Source organism: Saimiri boliviensis, chromosome 17 (genome assembly GCF_048565385.1).
Source record: "Saimiri boliviensis isolate mSaiBol1 chromosome 17, mSaiBol1.pri, whole genome shotgun sequence".
NCBI lineage: Eukaryota > Metazoa > Chordata > Mammalia > Primates > Cebidae > Saimiri > Saimiri boliviensis.
Window position 1 is genome coordinate 22,202,957 of NC_133465.1, and position 16,778 is coordinate 22,219,734.

Genomic DNA, 16,778 nt, shown 5'->3' on the forward strand with positions numbered 1-16,778 from the left:
TGGCCACACACATAGCCTCAGTCGCCACCTCAGTCAGTGGCAAACAGCTGCTGAGAGGGGAGGAGTAGACCCAGGGGTGCTGTGTGCTGCTCAGCCAAATCTTCCACTTTTGGAGACTCCAAACAATATTCATAAGAGCCATATGGCTTAAACTCCACGGAGGCACCAGGCAAAAGGCCGTACGAGGAAAAGAGGCAGCTGGAAGGAAGGAATGGAAGTGTGTTGATGGCACAGAAACTCCTTTCACTGACAACTAACTCTGCAAACAATTGTACTACCAGTTATGAAACCCCAGTCCCTAACTGATGGATTCAGTCTTGGCACTGATCATTCCTCCCACATACATGCCTCTGCCCATACTCTTCCTGGAAACAGAAGGTCTCACTTCCGTGACACCCACGGTGTGCCTAAAGGGAGGTTCAGCACTCATTCAGAAGACTCCCAAGTCCTCTCCCAGGAAAGAGAATGGAGATGGAATGCCAAAGGCTCTTTGCTCTGAAACAGAACCGAAGTGCAGCCCAGCAGGGCAGGGTGTGGGTCTTGGATGGAGTCCAGAGGAGGAATGTGTGTGTGTATATGATTATGCTCATCTGGTTTTTGTTGGGGGAAGGTGACAATTCATTCTTTTGATTTTATTCAACTTATAGCTGCTTTTCTAATCACTTCCTAAAAACACAGTAGAAGAGAGTGGTATTTGCTCGCCCCACCCTCCTTTTAACACTGCCCCAGCAATCCAACTATGTGCTTAGAGGCGAGGCCAGCTTCTTGCCTTTGGCAGTACTGAAGGCCAGACATTACCAGCACTCCCGTGTACAGATCAAGGCTCCACCCAAATCAGACTGCACACACTGAATCCAAGAGGAATATCATTCTAGAACAACAACCCAGGAGAGAGAGAGGAGAGTTGTGGAGGCTGGGTGGGACAGTTGGGACACTTATAAGTTCTGACGCCAGGACACCCAAGTGGTTGGCACAGGCATTTTGATAGTGCGGTGACAGATCAACTGTAGTGTGGGAAATCCCAAATGTTATAATAAAGAAGTTATCTCTGTACAAAGAGAGAGGTGAGAATAAGGGTGAGTGTATAGGCTGCAGGGCAGTAAGGTAGAGAAATCAGTTTTAGAGAACTGGCTAACTACTGGGCTACTCTAATTCTGAATACACAAGTGATATTTTAGCCTCTTTTCAGGAGAGACTGATGTAGAGTGGCTATGGGCAGGCCAGGAAACCAAGTTCCATTTCTGGTCTAAAGTGGACTGGAGGGTTCCTCTGTAGGAGAGTCATAACAGTGTTTATATAAGATACCACAAACCCACTGCTCCTGGCTGTCCAAGGCCAAAGGCATCTTCTTCCTGAAGAGCTGTGTCTCTTACCCTCTAGGCTCTAAGACTCCCTATTTGACTTCGGAAGGTTTCCTGTTTACTCTGAGATCTGCAGGTCTCCCCATGGGCCTTTAGAGAGCAGCTAGGGAAGGGGACAGCAGGGAGACGGCTGTGAACAGCACGAAGGACACAGGTATTCCGCATCCTACCGTTACTTTTTACATGGCAGGAAAACGAATGGACACTGAAAGGGGGTTTCCTGGTCTAATTATTTACAGCTTTTATTCTTTATTTTCTGTGGTTTTTTTTTTTTTTTTTTTTTTTTTTTTTTTTTTGAGACGGAGTTTCGCTCTTGTTACCCAGGCTGGAGTGCAATGGCGCGATCTCGGCTCACTGCAACCTCCGCCTCCTGGGTTCAGGCAATTCTCCTGCCTCAGCCTCCTGAGTAGCTGGGATTACAGGCACGCGCCACCATGCCCAGCTAATTTTTTGTATTTTTAATAGAGACGGGGTTTCACCATGTTGACCAGGATGGTCTCGATCTCTTAACCTCGTGATCCACCCGCCTCGGCCTCCCAAAGTGCTGGGATTACAGGCTTGAGCCACCGCGCCCGGCTATTTTCTGTTTCTAATGTGCAAGAATCTCTTAGAGTCTTGACCCTCTAAGAAAACGGAAGGGCGAGTGCAACCATAATTGGTACCTAAAGGCATTTTTTTGTTCCTGTTCCCATGAGAACAGCATCAGAATGATGAACAAGGTATACTGCTATAAAATAATCAGCATCTCCATTTGGAGAAGGAATTTCTTTTAAAAACACCCCATTTGGGGCACTATGGTATCTGCTTCTATGGAAATAGAAAGAAGCAGAAGGAGTTCCATTTCTGCCAGAGGAGTCTACTTTTTGCTAATTTCTTGGAAAACAAGAGGTTCTCTTTGGCTCTGGAGAAAACCAGACATTACCTTTTTTCCTTTTTTTGAATAGAGATGGCATTTCACCACGTTGGCCAGGATGGTCTCGATCTCCCAACCTCGTGATCCACCCACCTCAGCCTCCCAAAGTGCTGGGATTACAGGCGTGAGGCACCACGCCTGGCCAAAAACCAGACATTTCCAAAGGGAAAGCAGAGAAGGACACAGAGTCTGATGTGGCAAGACTTACAGCCTTCTCATATCTCTGAGACAGAGATGACCTGGAGGCACCCAAACCCCCTATTTATTCACCCTTCTATCCATGCATTCATGTAATCCAGACATCCTGAGGCAAGTGATGACTCAGATACTATAAGGCCTCTGAAGATGTCACTACAATCCTGATTTAGGAAGAAAAGAAAATCTGAGGGTAATTCTCTGGAGCTGTGCTGGCCAACAGGAGGACCATTAGCTATAACATGGCCAAATTTAAATTTCCTAAAACAGAATATAATTAAAAATAAAGTTTTAATAAATGGAAAGACATCCTGTGTTCATGAACTGGAAGACTTAATATTGTTAAGCTAACAATAGTAACCAAAGCAATCTACAGATTCAGTGCAATGAATTACCAGCATGAACCACTGCACCCGGCTGCAATGGCTCACGCTGGTAATTCCAGCACTCTGGGAGGCCAAAGTGGATAGATCACTTGAGGTCAGGAGTTGGAGACCACCCTCGTCAACATGCCAAAACCCCATTTCTACTAAAAATAAAAATACAAAAATTAGCCAGGTGTGGTGGTGTGCACCTGCAGTCCCAGCTACTTGGAAGGCTGAGGCATGAGACTTGCTTGAATCTGGGAGGAGGAGGTTGCAGTGAGCTCACATTATGCCACTGCACTCCAGCCTGGGCGACAGAGTGAGACTCTGTCTCAAAAAAAAAAAAAAAAAAAATTCATAGGGAATCTTAAGGGACCCCCAAATAGCCAAAATAATCTTGAAAAAGAACAAAAGTTAGACAGCTCATGCTTCTGGATTTCAAACTTACTGCAAAACTATACTAATCAAAATGGTGTGGTACTGGCATAGAATAGAACAGAAAACCTAGAAGTAAACTCTCATAAATACACAGCCAACTGACTTTTGACAAGGGTGCCAAGACCAATTCCAGTCTTTTCAACAAAAAGAGCTTTAAAAAACCTAGATATTCCCATGCAAAAGAATGAAGCTGGATCCTTACCTAACATCGTATACAAAAACCAATTCAAAACTAAAAAGAGCTAAAACTAGAAAACTCTTAGAAGCATAAGGGAAAATCTTCATGACTCTGGATTTAGCAATGATTTAGTGGATGTGACATCAAAAGCATAGGCAATAAAAGAAAAAAAAATAAGCAGGCCGGAGGCAGCACCTCACGTTTGTAATCCCAGCACTTTGGGAGGCCGAGGCAGGCAGATCACTTGAGGTTAGGAGTTTGAGACCAGACTGGCTAACATGGTGAAACCCTGTCTATACTAAAAACACAAAAATTTGCTGGCAGGCTCCTGTAATCCCAGCTATTTGAAAGGCTGAAACACAAGAATCACCTGATCCTGGGAGGCAGAGGTTGTGGTGAGCTGGGACGGTGCTACTGTACTCCAGCTGGAATGGTGCTACTGTACTCCAGCCTGGGCAACAAGAGCAAGTCTCCGTGTCCAAAAAAAAAAAAAAAAAAAGGTTGAAATGGTAAACCTTTTTCCCCCTCTTTAAATATACACTTTATTAGATCTACAGGCAATATAATCCCAGAACTACTGTTAGGCACGTAACTATAGGCCCTGCTAAATATTTAATATTATCAAGCTTATGTGCCTCAAGCATGGTTTTGAGGCCAGCAACCTCAATCTTCCTATCTGTCTGGATGCGGGCCCAATCTTGCTGGGCATGCAATGCCACTATTTCTGTTCTCAATTCCATCAGCTTCCTTTCATTCAGTGAGTGCAATTCTTTTACTCTGCTCTATGTTGAAGTCTAATTTGGTTATCTGTCCAGGCTCTGATCACTTCATCCATTACTTATTGTTTTAGCTGATGTAGTTCAAGTTTTATTTTCTCATTTTCTGTTCTGAGGGATGAAAAGTCACTCTTCTCCAAAATAATCATATCCTTTTTCACATTGGCAATCTGAGACATTATCTGCTGAAGGTCATCTCCTGCTGCATCTTGGTGACCATATCTTTGTAGATAATGTCCATGTTGGCCTCCAGGATCTTGACCAATGCAGACACAATGATTTCTGCTTGTCTAGTAGCAAATCCACTGTCCTCCAGTAAGCACACTAAGGTATGAGTGTCAAAACAGAGCCTCCTACTCCCAGAAGAGGTGAAATCTCTCCTTTTGTGCTCCAACTACAGGTATCTAGTAGACAGGCTTAGCTCTCTCCTCCAGGAAGTGAGTGTGGGTGCCAGGCACATCCATGCGCCATTGCGCCCAGACAAGTACCCAAGGAATGAGTGCTCCCAGTCCCCCAGCAGCTGGCACTGGGCGGCGGCAACCAAACGTGAGGAGGGCATGAAATGGCAAATCTCATGTTGTGTATATTTTACCACAATTAAAAAAATAATTTCTTCAGGTACACCAGCCACATTTCATGTGCCCAACAGCTACATATGGCCAGTAGTTACCATACTAGACAGTGTAAAGTGGAACATTTTCACCACTGCAGACAATTCTACTGGTTTGCACTGTTCCAGTGAGATTAAAAGCCACCGGATTCTGATTTAAACAATACTAACCTAGACACCACTCTTAACTGCCTTATGCTTTATACTGTATGCCACTAACCTGCCTATTTGTTATTCTAGCAGCCTCTCCAACCATTGTATACCCACTATTGTAAACTTGAGGCCTGGAACTTTGGGAGGTTGAGGCTGGTAGGTAGATCACCTGAGGTCAAGAGATTGAGACCAGCCTGACCAACATGGTGAAACCAATTCTACTAAAAACAAAAAAATTAGCTGGGCGTGGTGGCGGGCGCCTGTAATCAGGAGGCTAAGGCAGGAGAATCACTTGAACCCAGGAGGCAGAGGTTGCAGTGAGCAGAGAATGCGCCACTGCATTTCAGCCTGGCTCACAGAGCGAGACTCCATCTCCAAAAAAATAAAAATAAAGAGAGAGAGAGAGAGAAAGAGAGAGAGAGATTGATTCTCTCTCTTAAAGAGCTGTGATTTTCACTAGCACTGACATCACCAAAAAACGTTCACTGAGCTGCATATGATAATATCCTGAATGCTGTACAGAGGTAGTCACCATCTCCTCAAACATGTTATGTCCCCAAAGGCTTCCTTTCTCATCTTTCTCATTTTAATCAAGAGGAACTCGACCTTCCTAGTTGTTTAGCCCCTAAAAAGACATTCAGTCCTTCCCTTCTTCACCTTCTTTGTACTTACACAAATACTGAGCCATATTGCAATGCTACTCTCACTTTCCATTACTGCTGCTGTTAGTCTAAACTAGATTCTCATAGCTGCAAACTCAAAGATTACAGCTACTCTAAAACTTACCTCTTCTGTTACTGATTCTCTTCGCCTAGACTCTGCTGCCAGATTAGTCCTCTACACCCCTAATTTTGTCGTGTGATTCCCTAAGACCGCAAATTGTTCTACCTGATAATATAAGGTCCAAGGAGACTGATCTATTCTAATGTGACCCCACCTACTTCTTTTTTTTTTTTTTTTTTTTTTTTTTGACACGGAGTTTCGCCCTTGTTACCCAGGCTGGAGTGCAATGGCGCGATCTCGGCTCACTGCAACCTCCGCCTCCTGGGCTCAGGCAATTCTCCTGCCTCAGCCTCCTGAGTAGCTGGGATTACAGGCACGTGCCACCATGCCCAGCTAATTTTTTGCGCTTTTAGTAGAGACGGGGTTTCACCATGTTGACCAGGATGGTCTCGATCTCTCGACCTCGTGATCCACCCGCCTTGGCCTCCCAAAGTGCTGGGATTACAGGCTTGAGCCACCACGCCCGGCGACCCCACCTACTTCTAAACTCAATCCCACAACTCTCCCAAAAGGTAAGGTTGTCCTTTTAACACAGTATACTGAGGTTTGACTGCAAGTTTCTCCTTCTGTATTCCCCTAGCACAATGAATAGTATAACACACACACTTGTTATTTAAACAGTAATCCCATGTCACACCAGTAATCTCAGCACTTTGGGAGGCTGAGGCAGCTGGATCAGCTGAGGTTAGGAGGTGGAGACCAGCCTGATGAACATGGCAAAACTCTTAATAAAAATACAAAAATTAGTCGGGTGTGGTGGCATGCACCTGTAGTCCCAGGTACTTGAGAGGCTGAGGCAGGAGAATCCCTTGAACGTGGGAGACAGATATTGCAGTGAGTCGAGATTGCAAAACTGCACTCCAGCCTGGGCAACAGAGCAAGACGCAGCCTAAAAAAAAAAAAAAAAAAAAAAAAAAAAGCTCGTTTCCACTGCTCTGTGTCCTGTTCGCCTAGACGCCTGGCTTGTGTGGCCCTGTGACCTGCAGGTATTGGAGATCTACAGCTACGACGCCAGGCCCCCCTAGAAGCCTAGAAATGGAACCATTGACATTTAGGGATATGGCCATAGAATTCTCTCTGGAGGAGTGGCAATGCCTGGACCCTGCACAGCGGAATTTATATAGGAATGTGATGTTAGAGAACTACAGAAACCTGGCCTTCCTGGGCAGACAAGCAACCTCATCAAGCAGCTCCCTGACACCACAGCCAGGTAAATCCACAAAGATGGGAAAAAACCAGCACAAAAAAGATGAAACCATCATCAAAGACCAGAACAACTCTTCTCCTTCAAGGCATCACAACTCCTCAACAGCACAGAATCACAACTTGACCAAGGAGTGCGACGAATGGACAGAAAAAGGCTTCAGAAGGTGGCTAGTGAGAAACATTTCTGAGCTAAAGGAACATGTTCTAACTCAAAGCAAAGCAATCAAAAACCTTGAAAAAAAGTTAGACAAAATGCTAATTAGAATAACCAGCATAGAGAAGAACACAGACGACTTGATGGAGTGGAAAAACACAGCACAAGAACTACGTGAAGTAAACACAAGTTCTAATAGCCAGATCGATCAAGGAGAAGAAAGGATATCAGAGATTGAAGATCAACTCAATGAAATAAAAAGAGAAGGCAAGACAAGAGAAAAAAGAGTGAAAAGAAATGAACAAAGCCTCCAAGTAATATGGGATTATGTGAAAAGACCTAATCTACGCTTGATCGGTATACCTGAATATGACGGCGAGAATGAATCCAAGCTGGAAAACATGTTCCAGGATATTATCCAGGAGAACTTCCCAAGTCTAGCAAGGCAGTCCAAATTTCAAATTCAAGAAATACAGAGAACTCCCCAAAGATATTCCTCAAGAAGAGCAACCCCAAGGCACATAATCGTCAGATTCACCAGGGTTGAAATGAAGGAAAAAATGCTAAGGGCAGCCAGAGAGAAAGGCCAGGTCACCCACAGAGGGAAGCCCATCAGATTCACAGCAGATCTCTCTGCAGAAACCCTACAAGCCAGAAGAGAGTGGAGGCCAATATTCAACATCCTTAAAGAAAAGAACTTTCAACCCAGAATCTCATATCCAGCCAAACTAAGCTTTGTAAGTGAAGGAGAAATAAAATCCTTTACGGACAAGGAATTATTGAGAGATTTTGACACCACCAGACCTGCCCTACAAGAGCTCCTGAGAGAAACACTAAGCATGGAAAGGAACAAGTACCAGTCACTGCAAAAGCAAACCAGTTGGCAAAGACCAAAAACGCAATGAAGAAAATGAGGCAACTAATGGGAAAGAAAACCAGTCAGTAACAAAATGGCAGAATCAAATCACATATAGCAATATTAACATTGAAAGTAAATGGCCTAAATGCTCCAATCAAAAGACACAGACTGGCAAACTGGATAAAAAGTCAGAACCCATCGGTGTGCTGTATTCAGGAAACCCATCTCACATACAAAGACACACATAGACTCACAATAAAGGGATAGAAGAAGATTTACGAAGCAAATGGAGAACAAAAAAAAGCAGGGGTTGTAATCCTAGTCTCTAATAAAATGGACTTCAACAAAGATCAAAAGAGACAAAGAAGGACACTACATTATGGTCAAAGTATCAATCCAACAGGAAGAGTTAAGTACCCTAAATACATACGTCCCCAACACAGGAGCACCCAGATACATGACGCAAGTTCTTAATGACCTAAAACAAGATTTAGACTCCCACACAATAATAGTGGGAGATTTCAACACTCCACTGTCAATATTAGATAAATGAGCAGAAAATTAACAAGGATATCCAGAACTTGAATGCAGAGCTGGACCAAGTGGACCTAATACACATATATAGAACACTCCACCCCAAATCCACAGAATATACATTTTTCTCAGCACCAAATTGCACATACTCTAAAATTGACCATATCATTGGAAGCAAATCACCCCTCAGCAAACGCAAAAGAACAGAAATCATAACAAACAGTCTATCAGACCACAGCGCAGTCAGAATAGGACTCAGGATCAAGAAACACACACAAACCCGCATAACCACTTGGAAACTGAATAACCTGTTTCTGAGTGTCAACTGGAAACTGTCTCTAAAAAAAAAAAGAAATAAGCCGGGCGCGGTGGCTCAAGCCTGTAATCCCAGCACTTTGGGAGGCTGAGGCGGGTGGATCACGAGGTCAAGAGATCGAGACCATCCTGGTCAACATGGTGAAACCCCATCTCTACTAAAAATACAAAAAACTAGCTGGGCGTGGTGGCGCGTGCCTGTAATCCCAGCTACTTAGGAGGCTGAGGCAGGAGAATTGCCTGAGCCCAGGAGGTGGAGGTTGCGGTGAGCCGAGATCGCGCCATTGCACTCCAGCCTGGGTAACAAGAGCGAAACTCCGTCTCAAAAAAAAAAAAAAAAAAAAAAAAAAAAGAAATACTAGACTTCCATAGAATCAACCCAAACGCCCATAAATGATAGATTGGACAAAGAAAATGTGGTACATGTACACCATGGAATACTACGCAGCCATAAAAAACAAGTTTGTGTCCTTTGTAGGGACTTGGATGAATATGGAAACCATCATTCTCAGCGAACTAATATAAGAACAGAAAGCCAAACACCGTATGTTCTCACTCATAGGTGGGTGTTGAACAATGAGAACATGTGGACTCACGGAGATCACACACTGGGGGTAGTTGAGGTGGGTAGGGAGAGACAGCAGGGGATGGGAAGGGAGGGGAGAATGGGGAGGGATAACATGGGGAGAAATGCCAGATATAGTATGCACCTGAAGTAAATAAATTAATTTTAAAAAATAGCCGGAAATGGTGGTGCCAGCCTGTAGTCTCAGCTACTCGGGAGGCTGAGGCAGGAGAATTGCTTGGACCTGGGAGGTGGAGGTTGTAGTGAGCTGAGATCGTGCCACTGCACTCTAGCCTGGGCAACATAGTGAGAGTCTGTCAAAAAAAAAAAAAAAAAAAAAAGACACTTATTTTTGAGATGGGGTCTTGCTATGTAACCCAGGCAGGTCTTAGTGTTTTGACCAGAAGCAATTCTCCAACTTTAATGTACCACGTAGCTATTATTACAAATGTGAACCATGATGCCTGGTTCTCTCATAAAGGGATTTTTATCAGGAATTTTTAATTTCTATTTTTAGTAGAGACACGGTTTCCCCATGTTGGTCAAACTGATCTTGAACTCCTGACCTCAGGTGTCTGCCTGCATTGGCATTGCAAAGTGCTGGGATTACAGGCATGAGCCACCTTGCCCAGTTTCTTAGCTCATTTTCAGTGTTCCTTTTATCTTCTCTAAGTGAGTAGCCTTGGAAATAGTCTTATTTTCACCATGTGTTTAATCATGAACATGTATATTCTTTGTGTGAGAAAAACACTTTAATGATTTAAAGGTTTTTTTTTTTTTAATTTTTTTTATTTTTTTATTTTTTGAGATGGAGTCCTGCTCTGTCACCCAGGCTGGAGTGCAATGGCGCAATCTCGGTTCGCTGCAGCCTCCGCCTCCCAGATTCAAGCGATTCTTCTGCCTCGGCCTCCCAAGTATCTGGGACTACAGGCACGTGCCACCATCCCCAGCTAATTTTATAATTTTAGTAGAGACGAGGGTTTCACCGTGTTAGCCAGGATGGTCTCAAACTCATGACCCCATGATCTGCCCACCTCGGCTTCCCAAGGTGTTGGGATTGCAGACATGAGCCACCACATCCGGCGATTTAAAGGTAATTAAAAAAAAGATTTATGATTCTGTATTTTGTCAAGTTAAAAAAAATTGTAAAGGTATATATAATTCCCTTCTTAAATCTATTTAAATGTACATGTCAGAAGACATTGGTAGTGGGTCACATCTGTAAAACCAGGATTTTGAGAGGCCAGGACAGGAGGATTGCTTGAATCCAAAAGTTTGAAAACAGCCTGGGGAAAATATGGAGACATCCTCTCTACCAAATTTTTTTTATAAGAAATGGCCAGGCATGGTGATGTGTGCCTGTGGTCCCAGCTACTTGGGAGATTGAGGGGCAGGATTGTTTGAGCCTGGGAGTGTGAGGCTGAGGTGAACCATAGTTGTGCCATTGCACTCAAACTTGGGTGACAGTTTGAGACCCTGTCTCAAAAAAAAAAAAAAAAAAAAAAAAAAAAAAAAAAAAACTGTGTATTTGAGGCATGTCAACTACATTCACCTCATTATGCAAAACACTTCTTGAAATTTTACCTCTTGTAAAACTAAAACTCAGTATGCGTTAAATAACATTTACCCATTTTATTCTGTCTTGAGCTCTTGAGAACCACCATTTCACATTCTGTTTTTATGAGTGTGACTATTTTATATCTCATATAAGTGAAATGATAACATCCATCATTTTGTTACTGGCTTATTTTACTTGAAATATATTCTCAAAGTGTATCTTTAAAAAAAAAAAAAAAGGCATGTGTAAGCAGCAGAATAAAAACCTTTAAGAAAATGAAAGAAATACGTTATCTCCTGTGAAGCAACTGTGAGTCAAAAATACGTTCATTTTGAAGGTTGGGAGAGTACACTGGACTATTTCAGGAAGAAAATGATAGTTTTAAATTAGAAATATATTACTAGGGTGGGCAGGGTGGCTTACACCTGTAATCCCAGTACTTTGGGAAGCCAAGGCAGGTGGATCGCTTGAGCCCAGGACGGCGAAACCCCATCTTTACTAAAAATACAAAAAATTAGCCAGGTGTGGTGGCACATACCTATAATCTCAGTAACTCAAGAGGCTGAGGTGAGAGGGACCAGCCCAGGGAGGTCAAGGCCATAACTGCATCACTGTACTCCAGCCTAAGCAATGGGAATAAGAACTTATTATTATTATTATTTATTGCATTTTAGGTTTGGAGGTACATGTGAAGAACATGCAAGATTGTTGCATAGGTACACACATGGCAGTGCCATTTGATAAGAACTTAATATTTAAAAAAATTTTAATGTATAACCCCATATAAACAGGTTAAAAATAAAAATGATATGATCAACAGATTAAGAAAAAAATAATAAAATCCAACTCTCATTTGTGATTTTTAAAAAAATACATAGCAATCTAGGAATAGAAGTGAATGTTCTTAACCTGACAAGACATACTTATCAGAAATTTATAGGCCAGGCACAGTGGGTCACACCTGTAATCCCAGCACTTTGCGAGGCTGAGGTGAGCGAATCACTGAGGTCAGGAGCTCAAGACCAGCCCAGCCAACATGGTGAAACCCTGTTTCTACTAAAAATACAAAAATCAACCGGGCATGGTGGCGTGCACCTGTAACCTCAGCTACTCAGAAGGCTCAGGCAGGAGAACTGCTTGAACCTGCGAGCAGAGGTTGCAGTGAGCCGAGATCACACCACTGCACTCCAGCATGGGTGACAGAGTGAGACTCTGCCTCAAAATAAAAAATTATGACAAGTAGATTTAATGATGTGACTTTAGAAGCATTGCCATTAAAGTCAGAACCAAAGGAAGAATTTCTGTTATTATGGTCACTATTACAGAACTAGTAAGACAGTTCAGTAAGGTTGATATAAGTTGAAGAGAAAGAAACAGCATTTACATTCATACTGTTAATAGTTAACTAGAAAATATGATACTTAAATTAGTAACAAAAACTATGTAAGGGTTTTTTTTTTTTTTTTTTTTTGAGACGGAGTTTCATTCTTGTTACCCAGGCTGGAGTGCAATGGCGCGATCTCGGCTCACCGCAACCTCCGCCTCCTGGGCTCAGGCAATTCTCTTGCCTCAGCCTCCTGAGTAGCTGGGATTACAGGCACGTGCCACGACGCCCAGCTAGTTTTTGTATTTTTAGTAGAGACGGGGTTTCACCATGTTGACCAGGATGGTCTCGATCTCTGGACCTCGTGATCCACCAGCCTCGGCCTCCCAAAGTGCTGGGCTTGAGCCACCGCGCCCAGCCTTATGTAAGGGTTTTATGGGAAGTATCACAAAACATCCTTGAAGGGCATAAAAGAAGACCTGAATAAATTAAGAGTATATCATGTTCATGAATGGGAAGACTAAATATTGTAAATATGGCAATTGATCACTGGCTCACTGGAACAGAACACAGAACTAGGAAACAGGGAAACCTGCTTTACAAAAACAAATTCCAAATGGAACAAAGATGTAAATGTAAAACTAAAACAAAAAACAAACTTTTAGAAAACCTAAAGTAAAACTAAAATTTTTAGAAGAATATGTTGGTATATATTCTTTATGACCTCAGGGTATGTAAAATTTCCTTTTTTTTCCATGTAAAATTGCAATTATTCTTGGTAATATTGTAACCTAACAACAAAGTGGTTTTTAGAAAAAAAGATCAAATGGATCAGGGGTGGTGGCTCCTGCCTGTCATCCCAGGACTTTGGGTGGCCGAGGTGGCTAGATCAACTGAAGTCAGGAATTTGAGACCAGCATGGTCAACAAGGTAAAACTCCGTCTCTACTAAAAATACAAAAATTAGCTGGGCGTAGTGTTGGGCGCCTATAATCCCAGCTACTCAGTAGGCTGAGGCAGGAGAATTGCTTGAATCCAGGAGACAGAGGTTGCAGTGAGCTGAAATCACGCCACTACCCTCCAGCTGAGCAACAAGAGCAAGACTCTGTCTTCAAAAACAAGACCAAATGACAAAGTCTTGTACAGAGATAAAAATAAACCCTTTTACACCACTAGATTATAAGCTCTGGCTTATTATTAGGACAATTGATTTTCATCTACAATAAAACTTTAAGCATATTTGCTATTAAATGCATGCCAGTGGTCTTGTTTTAATTAAAAATTTTTTATTATGGAAAATCTCAAACATATGTAAAAGGAGAGACTAGTATCATAAATAAACCTGATAACATCGTCTAGCTTCAACAATTAGCAATATATGGCCAATACTGCACACTTAGGATTTCTTTTCTTTTTTTGGAGAGAGAGTTCTGCTCTGTTGCCCAGGCTGGAGTGCAGTGGCGCCACCTCGGCTCACTGCAACCTCCACTTCCCGGGTTCAAGCAATCCTCCTGCCTCAGCCTCTGAAGCAGCTGGGACTACAGGTGGGCACCACCATGCCTGGCTAGTTGTTTTTGCATTTTTAGTAGAGACAGAGTTTCACCATATTGGCCAAGCTGGTCTTGAACTCCTGACCTTGTGATCCGACTCCCTCAGCCTCCCAAAGTGCTGGGATAACAGGAGTGAGCCACTGGGCCTGGCCAGAAAGGACTTCTTAAATAAAACATAAACCATAAAGGAAATGCATAAAAATAAAATTTTTTATGCAAATAAAATGCTGTAAATAAGTCTAAAATTAAACTATACAACTAGATGATCTGCAATGCATATAGCTGACAAAGATTCATACTCAGACTTGCAAATCAATAAAAACCAATCAGCTGGGCACAGTGGCTCATGCCTGTAATCCTAGCACTTTGGGAGGGCGAGGTGGTGGGGATCACTTGAGGCCAGGAGTTCGATACCAGCCTGGCCAACATGGTGAAACCCTGTCTCTACTAAAAATGCGAAAATTAGCTGGGTGTAGTGGCGGGCACCTGTAATTCCAGCTACTCTGGAGACTGAGGCAGGAGAATCACATGAACCCAGGAAATAGAGGTTGCAATGAGCCAAGATGGCACCACTGCACTCCAGCCTGGATGACAGAGTGAGACTCTGTCTCCAAAAAAAAAAAAAAAAAAAAAAGGTAACTTTTGAACTCAAGCAATCTTCCTACCTTGGCCTCTCAAAGTGTTGGGATTACAGGCATGAGCCAACATGCCCAGCCAATTTATTTTGCTTATTTATTTTTTTGTTTGCCCTGTCTCTCCCCTTAACTAGACCATAAAATCTGTGAAATAAGACACTATGCCTGCCTCATTCACCACAAAATCCCCAGCACTGTGAATGCTTGGTAAACAGTAAGTGTTCAATAAATATCCAATGTTAAATGAATGCCAGAAGTCAAGCCTCAGAGCACCTTAAGGGGAGATGTTTCACCCTTGCAGAGAAGCCAGGCTACATATGGACCTTAAAGTCAAGCTCCGGTCTCACTGAGTTGTCTATGGGGAAGAGGCGTGGAATGACCAATGGATGGAGCTCTTACCTGTCACAACTCATAATGCTGTACCGGGGAGGGGAGTGAAGAGAAATAAAAAACCGTACTTGGAAATCAAATTTCTATTAACAGATGTAGAAACTCTGAGCCTCTAGATTCTCTGCAGACATCTAATTAATTACCTAGCACAATCTTCTCATGCAAGTTCCTACATGAGGTACAGGAACTAAACTTTCTTAAAAAAAAAAAAAGCATGTCAATCTCTTTTTCCAGCCTCAGGTCTTCGAGAGTGACAGAAGAAAGGGGACAGTGAAGAGAAAAACAAGAAGGCACATTAAAAATATATTGGTTTTTGTTGTTGTTGAGACACGGTCTCACTTTGCCACTCAGGGTGATGTGAGCACAGCTCACCACAGCCTCAACCTCCTAGGCTCAAGCAATATTCCTGCCTCAGCCTGGCAAGCAGCTGGGACTACAGGTGCATGCTATCACATCAGGCTAATTTTTCTTTTTTTTTTTTTTTTTTTTTTTGTAGAGATGGGGATTCACCATGTTGCCCAAGATGGTCTGGAACTTCTGGGTTGAAGCGACCTGCTGATCTCAGCCTCCCAAAGTGCTAGGATTACAGGCATGAGCCACTGTGCCCAGCCAATATACTGTTTTGAATACAGCTTTTGAACAGTCCTGAGAAGGGATGCCTGTAGGGAGATGGCTTGATCGGCCAGGCTTCCAGTGGTGGTAAAGGCCACTTTCAACCTCTGGGCAATTCCAGCACTCCCCCAGGAGGCCCTGTAGAGAAGGCGTGCTTCAGCGGATGGGCTCTGGAGCTAGATTTCCTGGCCTTAAATTTGACTCTGCCATTTACTGTTCGTGTAACTTTGGGCAAAACACTGATAGTTTTGTACCTCAGTTTTCTCAGATATAAAATAGAGGCTAATAATGATATGTACTCCACAGGGTAGTTGTGAGGATTAAATGTTTTAAAAAGACTGTACGGTGGCTGATGCCTGTAATCCCAGCACTTTGGGAGGCCAAGGTGAGTGGACTGCTTGAGACCAGGAGAGCAGGAGTTCGAGACCAACCTGGTCAATATGGTGAAACCCTGTCTCTACTAAAAACAGAACTTAGCCGAGAGTGGTGGAACATGCCTGTAGCCCCAGCTACTCGGGAGGCTCAGGCAGGAGAATCACTCGAACCTAGGGGGAAGAGGTTGCAGTGAGTGTGATGGTGCCACTGTACTCTAGCCTGGGTGACAGAGTGAGACTCTGTCTCAAAAAAAAAAAAAAAAGTTTTAAAACATGCAAAATATTCACAATAACCCCTAAAACAAAGCAAGTCCTCATTAAACTGTAGCTTTTATTATAATTATTCATCTGGGAGAGAGGGAATTTTTGGAAAAAATAGCAGCCCTGGAGGCTTGGATGATTAAATCATTAGCTAACAAGTCAGAGATAACATGAAACAGAGGGAAAGCACTAGACCAAATATCAAAATGCCTGTTGGAGCAGAGATTGCTAGTTACATCCCAATCAGGTCTTCCCTCCTTTTGCAAAATAACTGATTTTTAGCTAAGAATGTGTGCATGCGTGCGTGTGTGTGTGTATGAGTGAGTGTGTGTGTGTGTGTGTGTGTTAGACGCAGGGTCTCAATCTGTCACCCAGGGATAGAATACAGTGGCATGATCCTAGCTCATTGCAGCCTCAAACTGCTTGGCTCCAGTGATCCTCCTGTCTCAGCCTCTAGAGTAGCTAGGATTACAGGTATATGCTACCATGTCTGGCTAATAGCTCGGTAAATTTCTGCCAGCCAGGTGACTATACTTTCAGCCTTCTCTGCAGCTAGGATAGCCATGTTACTCTTGAGATATTTATAAATAGAACTTTTATATAAAACCTTGAAGTCTATAATCCCAGCACTTTGGGAGGCCGAGGCGGGTGGATCACGAGGTCAAGAGAT

At 43.0% G+C, this 16,778-nt stretch overlaps 1 protein-coding gene and 1 pseudogene across 3 annotated transcripts in view; both read right to left on the reverse strand.

Annotated features, from left to right (window-relative positions):
* SMG6 (SMG6 nonsense mediated mRNA decay factor) overlaps positions 1-16,778 on the reverse strand; it is a 255,604-nt gene that overhangs the window by 58,809 nt on the left and 180,017 nt on the right. The window lies entirely within an intron of this gene.
* Positions 1,591-8,987, reverse strand: LOC141581818 (mitochondrial calcium uniporter regulator 1 pseudogene; annotated as a pseudogene).